The sequence below is a fragment of the Octopus sinensis genome, linkage group LG8, assembly GCF_006345805.1.
Source record: "Octopus sinensis linkage group LG8, ASM634580v1, whole genome shotgun sequence".
Classification (NCBI taxonomy): domain Eukaryota; kingdom Metazoa; phylum Mollusca; class Cephalopoda; order Octopoda; family Octopodidae; genus Octopus; species Octopus sinensis.
Window position 1 is genome coordinate 4,498,303 of NC_043004.1, and position 21,068 is coordinate 4,519,370.

The following is a 21,068-nucleotide window of genomic DNA, read 5'->3' on the forward strand; positions in this document are numbered from 1 at the left end:
AATTGTCCAGTTTCAATCTTCAAAAACAATAGACGTTTCAATCTTTTTGTAACTGATTTTAACAAGAACAAACTGTGTCTTTGTTTCAATTAAGTTTCAAAATAACCAAATAGTTAAAGATTTTTAGTAAAATAACGGTAACAGTGTTTTTATTTACTGGTTAAACTAAGTTGCTGTCAAGAACAATTTATGAAAAGGTTCTTATAGGTGCAGGAATGGCTGTGTGGTAAGTAGCTTGCTTTCCAACCACATGGTTCCGGGTTTGGTCCCACTGTGTGGCATTTTGGGCAAGTGTCTTCTACTATAGCCTTGGGCTGACCAAAGCCTTGTGAGTGGATTTGGTAGACAGAAACTGAAAGAAGCCTGTCGTATATATACATATACATATATGTGTGGTTGTGTGTCTGTGTTTGTCCCCCCAACATCGCTTAACAGCCGATGGTGGTGTGTTTATGTCCCCGTAACTTAGCGGTTCGGCAAAAGAGACTGATAGAATAAGTACTGGGCTTACAAAGAATAAGTCCTGGGGTTGATTTGCCCGACTAAAGGCGGTGCTCCAGCATGGCCGCAGTCAAATGACTGAAACAAGTAAAAGAGTAAAAGAGAGTATATGAGAACCAGTGAGAGAGATTCTATTCAGTTGCTTGGCTTGTTAGAAATAGCAACTAAACCACCTTCAACTAACACACTCTCTCTCTTTAAAAACAAAAAGGATACATTCAATAATGTAGTGCCAGATATATTATGTTCACACACACACACACACACACACAATCAAAATCTATGGATGGAACATTTTTGATCAGAAGGGCATGGTTGATCTGGGACTAAATGACAATAACAATAGCCCTCACATGGAAAAAAAAACTGGGATGGATTCTTTAACTATTGATATATCTGTTCCCACTCATATAAATAAAATTTTGGTTGATATTTCAAATTCAAATAAAAACCCTTCAATACTAGTCAATTTGAGTAGATCACTAACACTGAAATAGGGACAGTATTGAGCAGGTTTAAGTATCAAAAGGGTTAAAGCAATTATTGAGGTCTAACTGACTCCTAGACATTGGTCTTTGTCTGTTAGAAGCAAGTAAACATTCAATATACAGAAACAAGACAATATATAGGCACAGATAATATGCTAGAAACAATATTCTATTATATTATTGTAGATATCCTGATGTTAGCAGGATGAAACTTCAAAAACAATATGAGCAAATGAGGGAGCCTCTGTTCAGTCTGTTGATCTGCTAGAAATAGCAGCCAAATACCACTCAAAAAGTATCAGTAAAAATACCTTTTATTATAGGTCTGCTAGACGGGAATAGGCCTAGGGTGAAACAACAGTCCAAAGCATTAGGGGAAATGTCTAAATTTTTCAAATAAGTTACAACTGGTCAGAAAATATGGGGATAAGAATAGTTCAGCCTGCTACAAACAGAATGGGTATAACTGGATATTTTTGATGATAGGTCCACTGGATAAGAACTGATCTGGAGTTAAATAATAACAACAAGACTAATGTCATCAACCACTACAATCACAAAGCAATGAAAGTGACCTTTATGAGATCACTCGGCCTGATAAAAATAGCAGCTAAATACCTCGAAATCTTACTCTATCATCTTAAAAAATGGAAAAGAGACTTTGGATAATGACAACCACAGTTGGTGAGTCGGTCATCATAGGTCTGCTTGATAAGAGGTGACACCTGGTGCTAAAGAACCACAACAATAACACCATGAAGATAAAAGTAAATGTAAAATAGATCTAAAAAACACAATACATACAAATCAAAAATACAACTTTGAGATAAGAAAATTTGTTAAGAAAGTAACATAGAGGTATTAGTGGCTAATTAATATTTTGTAAAAGGCAAATAATAATAATAATAATAATAATAATAATAATAATGATGATGATGATAATGGTTTCAAATTTTGCTACAAGGGTAGCAATTTTAGGGGAGGGGATGAGTCTATCATATCAACCCCAGTGTTCAACTGGTACTTATTTTATCAATCCCTAAAGGACGAAAGGTAAAGTTGACCGTGGCAGAATTTGAACTCAGAAAGTAGCAATGGGCAAAATACTTCTAAGCATTTTGTCCAGCATGCTAACAATTCAGCCAGCTTAATAATAATAATAATCCTTTCTAATATAGGCACAAGGCCTTAAATTTTGGGAGGAGGGGTTAGTCGATTACATCAACCCCAGCACTCAACTGGTACTTGATCACAAAAAGATGAAAGGCAAAGTCATCCCAGACAGAATTTGAAACTAGAACGTAAAGATGGACCAAATGCCACGAAGCATTTTACCTGATGTACTAACGATTCTGCCAGCTTGTTACCTTAATAAAAACAACAATAATAATAATGATGACAAAAAGGCCAGCAAATTTGGGGAGAAGAAAAACCCGATTACATCGACCCTAATGTTCAATTGGTACTTATTTTATTGACCCTGATAGGATGAAAGGCAAAGTCGGCCTCAGCAGAATTTGAACTCAGAATGTAAAGACAGATGATATGCTACTAAGCATCTTGTCTGGTGTGCTAATGATTCTGCCAGCTATGCTGCCTTAATAATAATAATAATAATAATAATAATAGGAGGGACAAACAAGAGTGCCTAATAATCGATGTGGCAGTGGCAGGAGATCAACATATTATCATGAAAGAAGTAGAAAACATTGATAAATATGGAATTTTATCAGTGAGAATTGAGATTGCTAAGATGTGGCAGCTTCGAGGGTCAAACATAAAGGCTGTCCCTATTGTCATTGGAGCATTTGGTTCAACACCACCCAACATGAGAAAATATCTTGAAAATTTAGAAATACCCTACAATATAAGTGTATTGCAAGAATCAGCATTACTTAGAACTGTACACACATTGCGTAAAGTACTGCCTGAGGTCCTTGTTATCTTCAATCAACAATCTCGCGATATAATAATATCAATAACAATAATAATAATGATAATAATAATAATAATAATAATAATAATAATCCTTTCTACTAAAGGCACAAGGCCTGAAATTTTGAGGGAGGGGACCAGTCGATTACATCGACCGCAGTGTTTCACTGGTACTTAATTTAACGACCCTGAAAGGATGAAAGGCAAAGCAACCCTCAGCGATATTTGAACTCAGAATGTAAGGACAGATGAAATGCCACAAAGAATTTCGCTTGGCTAATGATTCTACCAGCTTGCCGCCTTAGTAGTAGTAATAATAATAATAATAATAACAACAACATAAAAGTATTTAGTCTAATTAAGCAATAATTCTTTTAGAGATTCTCAAGATGCTGAAACCAAAGAATTTAAAGAAAGAATAACAGAAAATTACCTTGATAAACAACAACCAATGTTTGATAAAAATTAGATTTTAAATTGGAACCATATGAAAACCTTAAAATTGAGAGTACTGAATTTCACATATAGCAATCTGGTTGGGAGCCACATGAAGCGGGCGAACAGTGGACCCATCTGCAATTTTGTGTTGATTTCGCTCGTTTGTAAGTTAAGAACCATATGTCAGGTAATTCTATAGAACTCATCTGCTGAGCTTCCTTTAGTTAGTTGCAAAGATAGAATGGTGCCAAAGAAGATACAGCTGCCAATATTTACAGATTATTTATGGAGCAAGAGAAGGCGGGGTAAAACCTAAATAGACACACACACACACACACACATAGAAACACACATGTATGTGTGTGTGTGTGTTTGAGAGTGTATGCGTGTGTTCACTCTTGAAGTGAAATATTTAAAATAGATTTGTAAAAAGAAAGAGGAAAAGAAAAAGGTATAAAAAGAGATAGGAAAATGAGAAAAACAAAGAAAATGAGAGAAAGGGAAAGAGAGGGGAAAACAGAGAGAGAGAGAGGAAACAAAAGATAGATAGTGGTGGGGGTAGGGAAAGAAAGAGAAAGAAGACGAAATGTGAGGAAAACATGAAAAAATAAAGCAAAGAAAAAAATGGAAGGAGATAGAAAGAGCGACCAACCAACAAACCAGCCAACCAAATGTGAGAGAAACCGAAAAAGAAAGAGAACCAAGTTGTTACAAGTTCTTGAAATAAGATGCAGGGAAGATTGATGATGTTGAATCTGTTAAACATACAAGAGTTAAGTCAATCAACCATTGAAATAATAATTGTCCCAGCTGATCGTACATTTGCCTGATCAGGGCTAAAAAACAACAATTGTTCAAGCCAAACAATAAAAACTATACACACAAATAAGAGAGCCTCTATGCAGTTGTTTGAACTGCTAGAAACAGCAGCCAAATCTCCCTCAAGTTATACCCTATCACAATAACAACAAACAACTGCACTTCTCATTAAATAAGTAGAGGGGAGGACAGGATGAAGAGAGTACAATGATGTTCCTTTATGTGTTCTGGGTTAGCTTTGCCTTTCATCCTTATGGTGTCAATTAACATAAATATCAGACAAGTCCCGAAAAGGATTTAACCAACTATATATCCTCCTCTCTCACAAAATGTGACATTCTGCTTGTGGTAGAAATCATCCCTTTTCATTCTGAATTCAAATCTTGCTAGGGTCCAGTTTTGCCCTTCATCATCTGGAACCTATAAAATACAGAATTTACCCATGTATCTGTTGCACTCCTAATTTAATGTTAAATCTTGGTACCAAAGTTTTAGATTTGCCCCTTGTATAAGTCACACCCCAGTTTGTTCAGTTAAAATCAATTATTGCTTTCAAATTTTGGCACAAGGCCAGCAGATTCTGGGGAGTGGGCAAGTCACTTACATCAACCACAGTACTTAAGTGGTACTTATTTTATTGACTCCGAAAATATGAAAGGCAAAGTCGACCTTAGCAGAATTTGAACTCCGAACATATAGACGGATGAAATGCTGCTAAGCATTTTGCCCGGTGCAGTAACAATTCTACCAGCTCACCACTTTAGTAAATAGTGCAACTTATACATGAGGAAATATGTCAAGTACTAGTCAAGTACTGAGAACTAATCTAACCAACTATACTCCAGTTACAAAAATGTGTAACTTTGTATCTATGCTTGAAAGTAAACCTTTCATTGACAGTGACAAACCTACATCAATCATAAGCAACCCTAGAAACAAAAGGTGAAGCTGTTAATTTTCAGGTTTTTTCATTATTTACACTCTTGTTTTTTTTCTACTAAGGTTGTTATTTACCCTAACTCAGCACCGATAGTGTAAACATATAAGATGAAAGATGTCTAAATACTACTTTATCTTATATGACCTTCCCTTTTTTTTTTTTCAAGGTTTGGCTGCTATTCTAGTCAGTTTCAATCATTACCTAGAGGCTCCCTCGGCTTGTTTCATTACTGTTGATGGTGATGATGTTATTTTGTTTATAGTCAAACTTTAAAACTAAAAACTGTTAGTTATAAATAACAGGCAACAAAACGCGATGTGGGAAGAAAAATACAAAAATATCAGAGGAACTCACCAATGGTTCTTTTAGTCTTCCCCAGCATGTTGACTGCTGAAAAATGTCCAACAAGGTTTAGCAACTCTCTTGTTAAACAGGGCAGAGTAAGAGACGAGAGCAATTTCAATACAAGAAACACCCAATCCATATAGAATGACTAATAGCAGTCAACAGGGAGAAAGAAATCATTTCAGTGGAATTCAATCAAGAACAGAAGAAAATTACCATTTTAACAGTTAAATACCAAATGAACATACCAATCTTGGTTTGTTCCAAATACAAACACACCAAGATTGATGTAGCAGAGTTGTGTGTACATGTGAACATGTGTTTTGTTGACGCCCAGGATTAAGGGGGGAAAAAAAAAAAACCTGGGCCCAGGTTAGACTGACCTTGTACAACATGGTTGACTGATCAATATCAGAAAAGGACTATCTCACTGTTAAAATGATGACATTACTTCTGGTAACAAATCGTGAAAATATCCAAAATTGCAAATGCTATCCAACCCACGCTAGCATAAAAAAAAATCAACAACACAGAAACAAACAGACCAAATATGAAAACATTAAACAATGATAACCCAAAGCAACAGCAACAAAAACAAATACATATCTTGGGCAACATTGATTTCTGTACATGAAATAGAAACAATAAATGCAAGAATTAAAATGGAATTGTTAAGTGCACTTCAAGAATAAAAATTCAATGAAACCTACCACTCCAAGTTCTTTACTGAAAGTAGTCATCAAGCAATCTCCTTCAAGACTGCAGCAGACAAGAAACTCATAACAGTAAGTTACACTGAATATCTCAGTTCTCTCTTTCTCTCTCTCTAAAACTCACATACAATAATCATGGTTTAACATCCGCTTTTCCATGCATGCATGGGTCAAAAGGAATTTGTTGAGACATACATTCTATGGCTGGATGCTCTTCTGCTTACCAACCCTCACTTCTTTCCAAACCATGTATTATTTCTCCATTGCCAGACATGTTTTTTTTTTTTATGGAAGAATGGAAATGAACAATATCGTTTGTATGACAGTGATTACCACCTGCTTTTATAGCAAGTTGATGCAAGTAGTTCATCCCGTCCCCCCTCCAACTTCTAGTTCATGCAATTGAAAAAAACCCACATTATTTATGGGATGACCCAACATATATATATATATATATATATATATATATATATATATATATATATATATATATATATATATCATCATCATTTAACGTCCGCTTTCCATGCTAGCATGGATTATATATGTAAGGATGAGCAAATTAGACAGATCATTATATAAAGTATATTAAATACATGAAATACAAAAAATGTATATATGTATATGTATAAAAAGGTCCAACTTACACAGAGTACAATATATATCATTTGTACCTGTGTAAGTTAGACTTTTTTATACGTGTAGATATATACAATTTTTTGTATTTCATGTATTTAATATATTTTATATATTGATCTGTCTAATTCGCTTATCCTTACATATACTTCTATACCTGGTCAAGTCTAAATCTCTTGAGCACTACTAAGTGTATTCTATATGGAGAATATCTGAATCTCATCTATGAACCGTGTGTGTATATTCATCAATATCATCATTTAGCATCATGCCCACATGCTAACATGGGTCAGACGGAATTTGCTGAGGCAGATTTTCTATGGTGAGATGCCCTACCTGTCACTGTGCAGCACCTTGGGTAAGTGACTTCTATGATAGCTTTGGGACAACCAAAACCATGTGAGTGGATTTGCTAGATGGAAACTGAAAAAAGCTCTTCGTATGTGTGTGTGTGTCTTTGTGATTGGGTTGGTTCCCAGCACTGCTTGACAACCAGTATTGGTTTGGACAACAAAAAGACCCAAAAAGCAAGTACCAGGTTTAAAAAGAAAATAAATACTAGGATCAATTAGTTTGACCAAACACTTCCAGGTGCTTCCCCAGCATAGCTGCAGTCAAATGACTGTAACAAGAACCAAGTAAGAAGATTAAAAAAAAAAAAGGTACAAAGGGCTTTCACACAGTTCCCAGCTACCAAATTCACTCACAGAGGCATTAAACCCAAAACCATGTAGCAGAAAAGCAAGCTTCTTAACCTTGCAGCCATGCTTGTCCCTATATATTTTTATTTAAGACATAGTACTACAATGTAAGGTATTATTAAGTGCACTTTATAAAATCTTGTGTCAAATCCTGTGTGCACATACACAGGCACTTGTGTGTGTATGTGTACTGAGTAACAACATCCTTTGCTAAATATGTCAATTAGGTAACAGAATCAATTGATTACTTCAAGTGAGCCAACCAACAATTTAAGTGAGTCTCATTTCCAGAATGCTCAAAGTGCATATTGCTCCACTGCGTCAACCACATACAAAGCTTCCACTATATCTCTTGTGTAACGTTAACTTACATTGGGTACAGCATATGGAGTTTATACCTACTTCTTTTCTGCATACGGAGCAAAGCCATTTCTTTTATGATACATTGGTCTTATCTTCTTTCCTATTTCTTAATGTATTACTCTTTGCTAAGTTTACTTTCAGGTCTTTTGATTCTAAGTTTTGCTTCCATGCTCAGAATTTCTTCTCTAATTCCAATATAGATTCAGCTATAAGAACTAGGTCATCACCATTTGTGATGATCTACAGGGCTATGATGAATACAAGAGGGCTGAGAACTGAACCTTGATGGACCCCGTGCTTTCAAGCTAAATTCATCACTGAAATCATGACCTTCACTTTACTTGTTACACTTTTGTACAAAATTGGTACAATCTTCAGACGCCAATCCTCTATGCCCAGCTTCTTTAGTGACCGCCCAGACAAAGGCCATCCTAAACTCTCCAAATGCCAGATATGGTTTCACCTAGAGTACTTCTTATGAGTATGAAGCCAAACTACATTCATTTAAGCTGACTCAGTTCCTGATAAATTCTGTTATGCCTCTCTGTGACTTTCATGGTTACAGAGACAATATGATACCTCTATACTTAACCCACACTAAAGCATCTTCATACCTTTATAGCAGTTTGCAATGATACTATTTTGCCAAAATGCAGCAGTCTTTTGCACAGTTTCCTTCTATCAATTTCACTTACAAGGCATCAATCAACCTGAGGCTATAGTAGAAGACACTTGACCAAGATATCACACAATGAGGCTGTACCTGGAACTATGAGACTATTAAGCAAACTCCCGAGCCACACAGCTATGCCTGAACCTATTCACTCAACTAATTTAGTAATGAGTTCTGTCTTCTTTGTTCATATCAAGCTTGCCGGTGCTGGTGCCACATAAAAAGTGCAGTCCACTCCGTATAGTGGTTAGCATTAGAAAGGACAGTCAGCTGTAAAAACAGTGCCAGACAGACAGTGAAGCCGGATGCAGTCTTCTGCCTAGTCAGCTCCTGTCAAACCATCTAACTCATGCCAGCATGGAAAGCGGACGTTAAATGACGATGATATATACATATATACATCAAAAGGCCCTTCTGAGTTATAAGTTCATACGACTGGTTTTCCAGATTCAGAGAAAAGTATGTCCAACCATCACTGGATAGAATGCCAATCCATCATGGGATTACTCATTTTTACCGTCTGTATGGATTGGAGCAATGTGAAATGAAGTGTCTTAAGAACATAATGATCTAAAGCATCACCCAGTCCAGGAAATGAAACCACAATCTTATGACCATGAGTGCAACATCATAACCATTATACTACATTCATATACATATATCTCATCATCAAGATGAACGTTAGACGATGATATTATATATATATATATATATATGTCATTGTGACTCTATGGCACGAAGCAAAGCAAGCTTTGACTTCAACTCAAGAAAACACATGGTAAATGATTCCCTTTGCCGAAAGGTTTGCAAAGCACCACCAGGCCCCAAGAAAACATTCAGGAAAGACTTCTACCACCACCATTTATATTTCCAATTTTTTTACTTTTCTTTTTTTTTTTTTGCTAAAAACCCACATTCGTGTCCATAGAACAAAATTACCGCTTTATTTTACTGAACCTTTTTTTGTCGTTCACAACGAGAGAATCCATCATATGTGTGTGTAAATATGCACACACACACACACACACGTGTGTGTGTATATATAAATACACGTGTGTGCATGATGAATATAATTTTTATTCCAGATGGTTGGCAGTATCTATGCTGGGACAGAAAGAAAAGTTGTCTTTCTTTTCCAATATCAATTTCCTGTTAAAATTATATCCTCGTGTTTTCTTACATTGTTTGTAACAAAGCGTTCACTCAAATGATATCATAACGAAGTATTTCTGTACACAACGGCACCCTCTCACCTACCCCACAACAACTACTATTTTTACAATTTTGTTTTCACAAGTAACGAATGGCATGTACTTGTACATGCCATTCGTTACTGTGAAAACAAAATTGTCATGTTACCACTACTAATAGACTTCATACATGCCGTAATGTACTGGAACTACTACACAGCAGTTCAAAACTGTTCGCAGACGAACCAACGAAAGAGACTCTACGCCGTCGCTCAACCCGCTAGAAATAGCAGCCAGATAATCTCCCTCAACTTTCAACCTTTCGTTTTAAAAAGGGACAGATACATTGGATAATGTTATCTTGGGTGTAATGTATGAGAGCAAAACAAAACAAAGAATACTGACAGCTAAAATGGTCTGAATCCAGTGTAAAACAATAACAACACTCATTGCCTTTAGATTTAACAGGATCCTAGTAAAATAGTAACGTTTTAATTTCTGCTGATAAAATTTCCTTCAACGCATTCTTTAAGAGACATGGTGTTCCAGTTCTCACAAAATTTCTTTTTGTTACAATTAATTGACACTGCTGAAACTTTCACTTTTTACACAATCAAACTTAACGTATTCACATATACGTGTAGGCATGGCCGTTGTAGTCAAGAAGCTCACTTTGTAAATATGTGGTTTCGGGTTCAGTCTCACTGCGCAGCACCTTGGACAAATTCCGTTTACTATAACCCTGGGCGAACCAATGCCTTGAGAATGAATTTGGTAGATGAAAATCGTGTGGAAGCTTGTCATGTATATATATATATATAAATTAGAAAAAAAAACCCACCTTTTATATATTCAAAATGAAAAATTAAATTACACCATCTAGAAACTTAATATATATATATATATATATATATATATATATATATATATATATATATATATATATAAGTAACAAGGATGTCATGGTATTAGTGTATTACGGCCGTTTCAGGCGACTCCATTTAATCGATGAATGCAAGCATTAAATCAATTTGAAATACACTGCCTTCCTCGGTGCATAAGACCATATAGGTTTTCAAAATACAAGATACTCCTCTTTTACTCGTTTCAGTCATTTGACTGCGGCCATGCTGGAACACCGCCTTTAGTCGAGCAAATCGACCCCGGGATTTATTCTTTGTAAGCCCAGTACTTATTCTATAGGTCTCTTTTGCCGAACCGCTAAGTGACGGGGACGTAAACACACCAGCATCGGTTGTCAAGCAATGCTAGAGGGACAAACACAGACACACAAACATATACACACACACTTATATCTATATACATATATACGACAGGCTTCTTTCAGTTTCTGTCTACCAAATCCACTCACAAGGCATTGGTCGGCCCGGGGCTATAGCAGAAGACACTTGCTCAAGATGCCACGCAGTGGGACTGAACCCGGAAACATGTGGTTGGTTAGCAAGCTACTTACCACACAGCCACTCCTGCGCCTATAACTCCGTTATAATTTTTTAACAAATTTTTCATCAGAACTAGAGACTAAAAGAATTACATGCTTATTGCTATTATTGTAGTAGAACAAACTTAAGGAGAAAATACCTAAAGCCTACTATAATTTGTAGTAGCAGAAGAGATTGACAAAGTGGAGGGTCATGAGATGATAATATAGCTACATTTATCTATCTCGTTATCACCATCGAAAGATCTAAAGCAGCTACTATTCTATGTCCACTAAGAATTAAAAACCACTGGGAATCTACAGTTAGGTTCTAGCTGCTGATGATAAATTGATTAATGTCAGATACACTTCCCTACCCCTAATTTATTTGCTGAAATATTATGATGATGTATCCTGTATGTTGAAAACTTTTATGGTCTTATGCTTCCGAGGAAGGGGAAGGCGGTGTATTTCAAACTGATGTAATGCTTCCATTCATCAATTAAACGGAGCCGCCTGAAACAGCCGTAAGGCACTTGCACCTTGACATCCTTGTTACTTATTTGCTCCTTATTCACCTTTTTGAGTGGTGTGGATAATACTGGACTGACTTGGTGCTTCAACCTAAGTACCTAATATATATATATATATATATATATAAAACTTTTTTTGTAATGAAATAAAAAACCAAGGCTGTGTAGATTTTAGAACATTTATAAATAGAAGGTCTTACAGCTGTTTCCAGGATATTTATTATATCCCTTCATCGGAGACGGTGTGAGAAGATGGTTCAGTAATAGTTAATTTAGATAAGATACGAAATAGAGAGTGAGGTGGACGAATGAAAATATATGTAAGATATGCAGGGATATTGTATTTGTAGATCCATTATTTAGTCAGAAATGCCACAATTACCTCTCTCTCTCTCTCTCTCTCTCTCTCTCTCATATATATATATATATATATATATATATATATATATGTGTGTGTGTGTGTGTGTGCATGCATATGTCTTTGTATATGCAACTGTCCCCACTACTATCATTTGACAACTGGAGTTGGTTTGTTTACATCCCTTTTCAGTTTAGCAAAAGAGAATGCTTTAAAAAACAGTACTGAGGTCAAAGCAGTGCCCCAGCATGGCCACAATCCAACAACTGAAACAGTAAAAGATAAAAAGAAATATCTACTCTGCCACATACCCCCCACCACAGTCACACACAAACAACCACAGCAACATATTTCCATGAACTTAACTTTGCAATCACAGAGTTCAGAAATTAGATCATCTCAACATAATTATGGGTTGACCCTTGTGAGTGACAGTGAAAAATAAACTGATGGGTAGAAGCTCATTAAATGGGGCTGTATTTATTCTTGGAGAATAGGTTTAATCCGTTACTCAGTTTAACCCCATCACCTTGTCACAGGCTTCTTTTGGTATAATCCACTCTCTTGGAAGTATTCAGAGAGGTTTCTGGTTTGAGACGATGTGCTGCTATTACTGGAATGAACCAATAATTATTTCTACCTTTTTTCCACCAATCCTTAGACACCCTGTAAAAGGTCATGGGTACTGATCTTCCTCACCTGACTAAGTCAGAGGAAGTAAAATCCCAACATATATTATCCTTATGGAATACAAGTTACCATAACTACCACTGCAGACTGATGTATGCCCTCTTAGAATTCTGAAAGCAAAACTATATATAATTAAATTAAAACATGCTGTAACCAGAAATTTGACATTTCATTGAACATTATTATAATAATGTTATAAAGGCCAACTTCTGAATCACTGACTGAAGGCTCCTTAATCTATTTAACCTTTTCTCGAATACAATATTCCAAATGCGGAAGCCTCTGTGGAAGTATTAGAACTGCTAGAAATAGAAGAAAAATTCCCCATAATAAAGGAAGTCACATTATATTGTAGTGAGAACCCAGCTGAAATTTGAGGCATAGTTCTCATACTTTCCTGATATAAAATCACAGCTTAAAATGTTCCCATAACAGGAAAAGTCACAATAAAAGATATCAATGCCTACTCAAATATGGCTTGGCTAATTGGCACTGGCTGACTGATTTATGTTAAGGCAACAACTTCATAGGAAGTGTACAAGTTTTCCTGCCAAATGGATTCTACAACCTTCTTAGCTGTCAGTTATTTAAGCTAATTCAAATTAAGAGTTACCCCAGGTTTATATTCCAGGTCATGTTGTCCCCCTTCCCATGTAATTGTCTCTCATCTCTTTTACTTACTCTCAGCCTAAAGGGAGAGTTAGTTTGGATTTGCGTGAGTCAGTTGTTTTTCCTGTTTGGTAATCTGTCTCGCTTATCTTTCTCTCCTATTCACAAGCCTTAAATTAGTAGTATCAATTAACAAATATTCATTATATGCACGGATTCATATGTCTTGTATTTCTTACGCAATATTAATTTATTGACTAATCCTATAATTTAACGACTAGCCCTATAATAGTGTAATTGGCTAATAAAATATTTGGAAACTTAAATGAATCTAAGAGTGGTTATTGTTAAGAGACAGCTCAACAGCCCATCTCATATGAGAATAGCTAGAAAAAAGAGGACTAACAATTGCACCAAGATATAATGTAGTCCTAGATACTACTAGCACTCCATCGGTTATGATGACGAGTGTGTTCCATCCAGGGTGGCCCTTCCATTTGCTGGCCCCAGACACCACAAAAACATATTGCCTACAGCAGACCCAAAATTACTGCCACTTTAAAAGTGATGCCCGGGATGGACAGCCCCTACCATGACCCCCTAGCTACACAAGTAGTTCCCGTTGATTTAATCAATGGAACAACCTACTTCTGAGATTAACGTGCAAGTGGCTGAGCACTCCACAGACATACATACCCGTAACATAGTTCTTAGGGAGATACAGCATTACATGGATTGTGACACGGCTAGCTCTTTGAATTACAGGTGCTATGCATTTTCACCTGCTGAGTCAAATGGAGCAACGTGAAATAAAGTGTCTTGCTCAAATATTGAACTCACAACCTTATGATCATGAGCCAAATACCCTAACCACTAAGCCATATGTCTTCTAGATAAACTATGTCAGATAAAAAAGTGGGGTTGTTATGGATGGAATATATCTGAACAACTGGGGTTATAATATTCAAAAATATTCAGGAAATGCCAACATTTTACAGATAAATTATAAAAGAAAGACTAAGTTTATAGTCTGAAAAATTATGCCATCAATATTGAAGGAAATGTTGTCTGTTTTACAGACAGACACACTATCAAAGATGCTAAGAAGCAAGCCAAACAAGGTAACTGCTGTATGGTTAGTCTACCTAATAGAAATAATAACCAAGTCTCCCTTGTATCATACTTTACAACCTTAGATCAGGAAGGACAGAAGGATGTATGTATGCACATGAGCAGACAATTCTTTGACAGACAATTTGCCGACAAACATTTCACCAACAGACAGTTCCCACACAGCCTCAGACACAACACGGAGGCCTACATCAAGTACGTGGGGAGGTTGTGCTGTCCTGGGTCAAGAAGACGGCTGCTGGAACACCCTGTATCTGGCAACAGGACGCTGTGCCATACCACACAATTGTCCGGTTTGTAAGTTGTTTGTCGACCAACAATCTGTCAACAAATTGTCCGTCTACCCGTATGCATTCATTTGACAAAAATATTTAGTCCACCAGTTTGTGTGCTTTAGGCAGGCCTAGCAATTGACAAAGTGAAATTGATAAAATGAGTACCAGACCAAGTACTAAGGTTGATGATCCCAGCATGACCACAGCCATTCAACTAAATCCAGTAAGATAATAAAAACTAACAAGAAGACTTCTATAAGGATCCATTGAACTTGCATGTAGTCCCAGTTTCTTCTTATCCAGAAGAAAATATATTTCTTCTGAACAAGAAATGTTTTCTTCTATGACAATGAAACACTGGGCTATCAAGACAGCTGCAAGAAATAGCGACTAAATTTCCCTCAAACCACACTTTACTGGGAAGGTAGACATTAAGATGATGATATATGAGGGGGTGCTGAAAAGTCCCTGGCTTTAAAGATATCATGAAAAGCCTGGTTAGAGGCCCAACCTTTCAAGCTTTTTTACAGGGCTTAGAAAAACTGAAGGACCGCTGCAATAAGTGTGTGAATTTGAGAGGGGAATATGTTGGATAAAATCATAATTAACTGATCTTCTGGTCTTTACTTTTACTCAAAGCCTGGAACTTTTCAACAACCCCTTGTGTGTGTATGTATGTGTATATATATATATATATATATATATATATATATATATATATATATATATATAGAGAGAGAGAGAGAGAGAGAGAGAGAGAGTTGCTATTATGTTAAACTGTTGTATGTCCAAATTTGGTCAAATGCACTTTTTTCAGTTTTTTTTTTTTTTTTTTTTTTTTTTGCTTACAATAGCTGTTCTTTTGGTCAAACTGTCATATCTCCAGCTACTTCAGGTGCCAAAATAGCAAAAATTGTCAAAGTGTAGTACAACAGTTTTGCTATGGAATGGTGAAACTATTTTTTTGTTTTCTGAAATAGCAATGATATATATATATATATAATCATCATCATCATCATCATTTAACGTCCGATTTCCATGCTGGCTTGGGTTGGACAGTTTGACTGAAGTTTGGCAAGCCAGTGGGCTGCACCAGGCTCTAATCTAATCTGGCAATGTTTCTACAGCTGGACGCCCATCCCAATGCCAACCACTCCATGAGTGTAATAGGTGCTTTTTATGTGCCACCATATATATATATATATATATATATATATATAGGCGCAGGAGTGGCTGTGTGGTAAGTAGCTTGCTAACCAACCACATGGTTCCGGGTTCAGTCCCACTGCGTGGCATCTTGGGCAAGTGTCTTCTGCTATAGCCCCGGGTCGACCAATGCCCTGTGAGTGGATTTGGTAGACAGAAACTGAAAGAAGCCTGTCGTATATATGTATGTATATATATGTATGTGTGTGTTTGTGTGTCTGTGTTTGTCCCCCTAGCATTGCTTGACCACCGATGCTGGTGTGTTTACGTCCCCGTCACTTAGCGGTTCGGCAAAAGAGACCGATAGAATAAGTACTGGGCTTACAAAGAATAAGTCCCGGGGTCGATTTGCTCGACTAAAAAAAGGCGGTGCTCCAGCATGGCCGCAGTCAAATGACTGAAACAAGTAAAAGAGCAAAAGAGCAAAGAGCATATATATATATATATATATATATATATATGTGTGTGTGTGTGTGTGTGTATAAATTGTGTATCACGCTTTATTGCAGGTCAAATTTTTATTGATGTTTTGATTATTAAATATTGTACAAATGTGAAACTTGGTCCACTGAAAGATCCTAGGTAGGTACGTACACAGTGAACATTTCAATTGTATTGATAAGCTACATACAAAGTTATGTTGAGGTATGTAATTTGAAGTGCTTTCAACTGTGTCATGCTTTATTACAGGTGTACAAAAATGTCTCTGAAACGACATCTGACAGCTACAGAGAAGATGCAGATTGTTGCAGGTCTCGCAGAAGGTTTACCTGTGGGAGAATTAGCCCAAGAGCTTGGTCGGGATACAAGAACATTGAAGGCGTATGTGGAAAACCTCATCCCCAAACCAAGGCAAGATAAAGGTACAAGAAGAAGTGTATCTCAGAGTGACATCCAAAAAATAGGTAGACAAGTAAGAAAAGACCTCAATAGCACAAGTGCTGCCATATTTGAAAGTGCTGGGGTTGCTCTTTTGTCCAGAAGCACCTGGTGTAGCATCCTTAAAGAGATGGCCAGAAGTGTTAAGTGCATTGCTAGACCCATCCTAAGCAAGAACCACAAAGAGAAGTGTATTGATTAGGCATGGAAGTACATGAAAATCAATTTCCAAGATGTCTTCTTCATGGATGAGGCCAGAGCTACTCTGGATGTCCCCGACAGATGGACCAAAGTTTGGGTACCTCTTGGAGCTTCTCACCTGCAATGCATTTGGCGTCAACAAGGAGGTGGTGGTGTAATGTTCTGAGCTGGAATTATAGGAAATGAACTTGTCAGGCCTTTCAAGTGCCAGAAGTTATCAAACTCACCAGCAACTCCTACACTGCATTTCTGGAGGAGCATTTTCCAGCATGGTTAGATGATCTGCCACTCTCATGTTGATGGCGATTGATTTTTATACATGACAATGCTACTTCGCAATCAGTCAAGCCTACAATTTCATACCTCGCAACTTTGGGAATCACAGGCCAATCACTCATGGCTTGGTCGAGCAAATCGACCCCAGGACTTATTCTTTGTAAGCCTAGTACTTATTCTATCGGTCTCTTTGGCTGAACCGCTAAGTTACGGGGACGTAAACACACCAGCATCAGTTGTCAAGCGATGTTTGCGGGACAAACACAGACACACAAATGCATACACACACACATACATATATACATATACATGACGGGCTTCTTTCAGTTTCCATCTACCAAATCTACTCACAAGGCTTTGGTTAGCCCAAGGCAATAGTAGAAGATACTTGCCCAAGGTGCCACGCAGTGGGACTGAACCCGGAACCATGTGGTTGGTAAGCAAGCTACTTACCACACAGCCACTCCTATGCCTATCTGAGGCTAAATTACAAGCAACAGTAACAACAACTAAATTATCATTGATAAATCTTTCCCTATACTGTGATGTTACTGTAACTGAATACTTACATCGTGGTGCCTGGTTGCAACTATGTGGACTTAGCTGTTGAGAGTTTGGTGTCTTTGGCAAGGATGTAATGTGGTAGTGGGGGAACAGGATATGAATTACCAATCTCTTTTTCACACACACACTGAATTAAGTATGGCAATGTCAGTGGTGATGAGCCGATAATTATCCTGATGAAAGCACCACTGGTGATGAGATGATGATAGTGATAAGGAGATGTTGACAACAATGTGAAGATGATCATGAAAATAGCACAGTTGAGAATGATATGAATGATGATGGATGGTAGCACTGATGATGATGATGGGATGATCGCAGTGGTGATGGGATGATTATGATGATGATTATGGGATGACCATAGTGGTGATGGGATGACCATAGTGATGATGATGATAATGACAATGACAGTAGTGGTGAAGGTGATGATGATGGCCGTGATGATAATGATGATGACAATGGCAGTGGTGATGGTGTGATGATGATGATGATGACGTGGTGGTTGCTATGGTGATGGAAAGATGATGATGATGATAGCATTTGTAACAGAATGATGATGTTAACTGGGTTTTTTTTTTACCCCCTGGTTATATCAATCAGCGACATGAGCTCAGACGACTTCTGGTACAGAGAAGCCGGTCATCAAAATATTGTTGAACACCACCACATCGGCCTCTATCAGTAGACTACATTAATGAAGTGTGGGTAGGGGTAGGGTGGGTTAGATCAAATAGATCTAACAACTGCCTCGCCTCTCCTACTGTTGCTCTCATCACTACCATCTCCAATGCTATCATTACCACCACTGCTGTTATCATTACCACTGTAGCTGTCACTATTCCTATCACCACCACCACCACCACCACCACCACTGTATCTGTCATCTCTACCACTGCTGCCACACTGCAGTTGTCATCACTACCACTACAGCTGCAACTGTCGCCACTCCCACCAACACTGTTGCTGTCATCACAAACCACCACAACAAAAAACAACTGCTATTGCCACAACCGTCCCTTTCATCACAACAAATCGATACCTTAATGGACTTTTAGAATAGAACAATGTTTTACATTTTCTGATTTAGTTGATGTGGACATATTTTATCCATTACAATAGTTGGCGTGGAGGAAAAAGCTGGGTAGGAAGAGGCATAAAAACAAAGCGAGGTGGAGAGATATGTAGTGTGTGTGAGAGAGAGAGAGAGAGAGACCAAGAGAAAACCAAAGAGAAGGACAGTGGAAGTGTGAGAGAGAGGGAGAGAGAAAGAGAGAGGGAAAGAAAGATAGAGAGGAGGAGAGCAAAAGAGAGAGAGAGAGTGCGAGAGATATATATTACAAATGTGATCCAGAAGATATTAAAAGATGGTCTCCCAGTCCCCCACTCTCTCATACATACATATCCACAGATGATGATAATAGTGATAAGAGGAGGTGAAATGGGTACTACAACATGCAACTGAGATGGTAGCAAAGTCATTAATTAAGATTAAATTACCAGGCAAAATAATAAAGATCAGTAAGCTGTTGGAAGATAAACAAACCACCAACTTAACCAAGCACACAGCATGACAAGCAAGTCCAGATGAACACAGCACAAAACAACCCAGTCTACTTCAGTATAAGTCAATACAGAACAGTACAGCTCAGACCAGCGTGACTCACCACATCACAATACAGCGCGGCTCAACCCAGCGAAGAACAGCTCAACCAAGCTAAGCACATCACAACATAGTTGAGTCTGGATGGACATGGCTCAAGACAACCCAGTTAAGTTCAGTACAGCATAGCACAGTTTAACACAGTACAGCATAGCCAAGTTCAACAAAGCTACATTCTGAAGATAACTTCTCTTTCCACACCAATCTCAGTTCCTCCTTAAATAAGCCATAATTTTTTTTTTTTAAATTTGAAAATTTCTAGACTATTTATCTCTTATTTACTTTATCAGTATTCTACACAATATTTCAATCTGTCCATTTCTAAGAATCTTCAGGTATCTTCAGAGAGAGAAAATAAAAAGACAATCTCTCTGGAGCTGGTGTCGCAATATAATGTGCTCAATATCCTCTCTAACATGGTCAGTGTTGTGATGGGCATCCAACAGTAGAAACCAAATCAAAAATTAATCATACAAGTGGTCTCCCAACCATCTAGGACAAGGCAGGACAACCTGAGGCCTGCGGCCCACAGACTTTTTAACTTGTGGCCTGCTCGATACTTTCTAGAAATGGGTTTATTTAAACAAACATTTTAAAACTTTTATCAAAAATTAAAGATTGTAATGACAAGTAAAGAGAAAGATACTACTGTTTTTGCAACGATAATATTTCATGCTAAATCAACAATCATTCAATCGTTATTTTCAAAATAAATTTAAAATTTATAAGTGGCAATAAAGCAACAGCCTACAATTTTATAATTTTAAACAAACGAAAAGTATGAAAAATTCTTGATTCTGTAATTGGATTATTTGACTTGAAGTGCATAAAGTATACAAGCGGCCCTCAAAAGACTTTCTGTGATTCAAGTGGCCTGCAATGTAATTCGAGTTGGCCAGGCCTGATCTAGGAAAACAGTAACACCAAATAAGAATCAACAAGGAATATGACAACTTGTCCAATCTATGCCAGTATGGAAAGTGGATGTGAAATGAAAATGTTATATGGTACCTTGGTTAAGTGTCTTTTACTATAGCACAGGATCAACCAAAGCCTTGCGAGTAGATTTGGTAGATGGAAACTGAAAGAAGCCTACAGTGTGTGTGTCTTTGTCTTGACATCACATGTTAGTTATAACTGATTGGTACTGTCATATAAGCAGTGCCATTCATTTTCAATATTCTGCAGGAACATATCTGATCACAGAAAAATATTGTTTTGCTCAGAAACAGGTGAATGTTAGTGAAAAGAAAAGCAGAAGGCTGTAGAAAATCCATCTGAACAAATTCTGTCCAACCCATGCAAGCATGGGAAAGTGGATATTCATAACAATGATGATGATACACACACACATACAACACATATGCAACTCATATTATTTGAAACTTGTAATTTTTATTTCTCATACAACAAATCAACACTCTTCACCAACCCCGCCTCAAAATAGTACCAGATTAGTGAAGGGTGTTGATGTTTTTAGCTTGAAATAAAGGCTCCAATTTG

General features: G+C 37.2%; 1 protein-coding gene across 4 annotated transcripts in view; it reads right to left on the reverse strand.

The window, feature by feature from the left end:
* LOC115215116 (E3 ubiquitin-protein ligase LRSAM1) overlaps nucleotides 1–21,068 on the reverse strand; it is a 90,411-nt gene that overhangs the window by 42,526 nt on the left and 26,817 nt on the right. The window contains exon 2 of one of the 4 annotated variants that reach the window (XM_029784290.2): nucleotides 5,476–5,511. The exons of 2 other annotated variants lie outside the window; for them this stretch is intronic. The gene's annotated coding sequence lies outside the window, so the exon portion shown is untranslated. Of the gene's footprint in view, nucleotides 1–3,357; nucleotides 3,555–5,475; nucleotides 5,512–21,068 lie in introns of those variants that run through there. One more of the 4 variants, XM_036505215.1, reaches the window with a different exon arrangement.